This window comes from Solanum stenotomum, chromosome 1 (genome assembly GCF_019186545.1).
Source record: "Solanum stenotomum isolate F172 chromosome 1, ASM1918654v1, whole genome shotgun sequence".
Classification (NCBI taxonomy): domain Eukaryota; kingdom Viridiplantae; phylum Streptophyta; class Magnoliopsida; order Solanales; family Solanaceae; genus Solanum; species Solanum stenotomum.
The window spans coordinates 92,019,473-92,023,528 of record NC_064282.1 but is presented as its reverse complement, the minus strand read 5'-3'; positions in this window follow the sequence as shown (position 1 = coordinate 92,023,528).

Below are 4,056 nucleotides of genomic sequence, written 5' to 3'. Positions count from 1 at the left end.
GCTTCAGTGCTAGATAATGCTACCACTGGTTACTTCTTGCTGCACCAAGATACCATTGCTGAACCAGTATTGAAACAATACCCTGAAGTTGAATGTCTATCATTCACATCTCCAGCCAATCCGCGTCGGTAAATCCATTGAGTATAAAAGTTTCATGTCTTTTATACATAAGACCATGATCAAGTGAGCCCTTCATATAACGAAGAATTCTCCTTGCTGCATCAAGGTGTGAACTTCTTGGACACTGCATGAACTGAGAAACGATTCCAACGGAGTAAGCAATCTCTGGTCTTGTGATACTTAAATAAATTAAACTACCAACAAGTTGCTGAAAATTTTTGGCATCTTTTAATGGCTTTCCTTCAGCTTTCATCAACTTTAGATGTGGTTCCATTGGAGTGGCTTTTTCTTTCGACTCCCCCATGCCAAAGCGCTGCAACAATTTCCTTGCATACGTCTGAGAAATAAAATATCCTTGATCCGTTTTTTCAACTTCCAGACCAAGAAAACAGCTCACTTCCCCCAAGTTCTTCATCTCAAATCGAACCGAAAGATCACTTTTCAACATTGAGATTTCACCATCATTATTACCAATAATGATCATGTCATCCACATATAATAAGACCATCAGATGCACATTTGATTCTAATTTAATAAATAGACTAGAATCAGCATCGGAAACTTTAAAACCACAAAATGTAAAGTATTGAACAACTTTACCATACCAAGCACGTGGTGCTTGTTTAAGGCCATACACCGCTTTCTTTAATCGGCAAACATAATGAGGATACTTCATAGAGACATATCCTTTTGGCTGCTCCATAAACACTTCACGATCCAATTCTCCATAAAGAAAAGCGTTTTTTACGTCAAGCTGCCACAACTTCCAGTTCATAGATGCTCCAAGTGAAAAAATGGTTCTTACAGTTACCATTTTTGCAACTGGACTGAATGTTTCCTCATAATCCAGCCCATAACTTTGAGAAAAACCACGTGCGACAAGCCGAGCTTTGTATTTGTCGACAACCCCATCTGAATTTTTCTTCAAACGAAAAATCCATTTGCAAGTGATAAGCTCGCAATTTTCTGGCTTCGACACCAACTCCCACGTCTGATTTTTGTTCAAAGCATCAATTTCTTCTTGCATAGCTGCTTCCCACTCAGGATGACCTTTGGCTTCTTCAAAGCTTACAGGTTCATCCAATACTCCTGTAAAGAAACATGAAGTAATTGAGCAGTTGTTCAAGTGTACCTCATAATCTTTGAAGTAACTTAGCTGTCTTTTCTCTCTTGCTGACCTCCTTTCGGTTTGTTGTTCAATACCATCTGAATTTGCGCTTTCATCATTATTTGAAGCCTGCATATTTCTCTCTGGAATCAGCTCCAAAGGTTCTTGATCAACATCAAGAATCATTTCTTGATTGTCAGTTTTCTGGGCAGAATGGTAGGATGATATTTCATCAAACACAATATCTCTGGAAGTGACAAATTTCTTGGTTTCAGGGTCCATACACCTCCACCCTTTCCTATAAGAATCATAGCCAACAAAGATACACTTTTTTGCTTTCAGGTCAAGTTTAGTTTGAGAGGATTTTGGAATATGAACATAACAAGTTGAACCAAATACCTGAAAGTAATTTACATTTGGCTTTTCATGATATAGAATCTCGAAAGGGGATTTCTATTTACCTGGCCATGGAGGCAAACGATTTATCACATAACATGCACATTGAATAGCTTCAGCCCAGAGCTCTCGAGGGAGATTTTTATCATTTAACCAGGAAAGGCTTGTAGAAGCAAGATGAGCCATTTTCCTTTCAGAAACACCATTCTGTTGGAAGGTGTTAGGGCATGTCATTTGCCTTGAAATACCATTGTCATCGCAATATTTAAAGAATGCATCAGACATGTATTCTCCTCCATTGTCACTACGCAAGCATTTAACTTTTACCCCAAAATCCTTCTCCACTGTAGTTTTAAATTCAACAAATTTTGACAAGGCTTCACTCTTCTCTTTCAAGAACTTCACCCATGTATATCTTGAGAAGTCATCTACAAGTATCATGACATACCGAAAACCACTATAACTTGTTGTTTTTGTTGGTCCCATCAAGTCTGTATGAACCAGTTCAAACATAGTGGATCTTCGATTTCCTGATCTTTGAAATGGGAGACGGTGTGATTTCCCAAATTGACAACCTTGACAAACTACATCTTCATGAATATTTTGCAGAGCTGGTAGACCATCCACCAGTTTCTTTGAACAGATTTGCCTCAACAATTGGTATCCCAAGTGCCCCAGTCGAGCATGCCAAATTGCTGCGCTATCTGTTTGACTTGTCTTCTTCACATAGGCTTCTCCTACTGCCATGACAAACAATGAACCTTTCTTTTCACCCGTAAGAACAACATCAGCAGATATGTTCTTCACGTTGTCCAGAATCTTCACATCATTTGGACCAAATAGAATATATTTTCCAGAATCAGTGATTTGAGAAACTGAAACTAAGTTTCTCTTCAAGCCTGGAGCATGAAATACATCATTCAACTTGACAGCCCCTGTAGCTCCAACGTCAATCTTCAGGACTCCTTCATTTGCTACTGGATATGTCGAGTTATCTGCTGTAACAACAACTCGTTCTCTGTTATGTTGGCGCAACTCTGAAAGAAGAGAATCATTTCCAGTTACATGATGAGAGCAACCAGAATCAATGATCCATTCTTGTGTGCAGTTATCATTGTTGTAGAGAGCTTGAACTACATCATCATTCCTCTGCTCATCTACTTCTACAGTGAAGCACTGCTCCCATTTGAGTTGCTCGTTTCCATTATTTTCACTTGCAACATTTGCATTTGAGATCCTCACTCTACAATTTTTCTTGATGTGTCCAATTTTACCACATCTATAGCACTTTTTATTCTCAAAGTTGCCACCAGTAGTTTTTTCACCATTGGATCCTTTTTCATTGTTCCTGCTTTCCGAGGATACGATTTTCTTTTTATTTTTATCCTTTGAAAAGAGAGCTGCATCTGGTTCAAAGCTTTTTGCCATTTGCTTTGCCAATGCCTCCTGATTGGAAAGCAAATTTTCAAATTCTTCAACTGAAGGTTGCTTTGTCCAACCCTGAATGGAGGTGACGAACGGACTGTACTCCTTCTTTAATCCTCGAATAAGAAATCGCCGCAATCTTGCTTCACCGATCTTCTCATCAGGATCTAATTCTGAAATTTCAGCACAAATTCCTTTAACTCGTAAGAAATATTCAGAAATAGACATGCCCCCCTGTGTTAGCATTGCCAATTCGTTTTCCAGCAGTTGTAGCCTAGCAGTATTCTTTTTTGTAAATAATCTCTCAAGTATCTCCCAAACTTCTTTTGGTGAGTTAACATCACGTACATGGTCGATGAGCTCTCTGCCAATTGAAGTCCTCAAAGCAAAGAGTGCTTTACCACATTTAATCTTCCATTTTCTCCGTGGTTCTGCATTTTCTGTAGTATTTGCTGGAATTTCTGCTTCAGCACCAACAATAAGATCCCACAGGTCTTGACCTTGAAGATAAGCTTCCATACACATTCTCCAGTACTTGTAGTTTGTCCCTACAAGCTTCTCGACACCAAATTGGGCATTTGAACTGTTTCCCCCATTTACCGACTCCATACTGCACAAGTTTTTTTTTCTTTCTCTGCAACTTTCAATCTCCTCCAACAAGACTAATAAAACTTGATAGACAAGAAGATGGAAAAAATAATCAGATCAACGACCTTGCTCTGATACCATAAAACAAAAAGTAAGCAGATAAAGAAGAAGTTTGCAGTATAACGGAAATAGAACAGAGAGAATGTTATTCCTGAAGCTCTCTGGTTTACAGCAATTATGCAGCAGCTATATAAACTGTGCCACTAACTTGAACTCCTAAAAATACTCTTGTAACTTACTAAGACTCCTATCTAGGTAGACTTCCTACGAAATAGGAACTGATTTATTTGACTCAGTAAACTAAACAGGGCAGAAGTAAACATTTAAAAAGACCGTTAAAATGCACTAATTTTTAACAC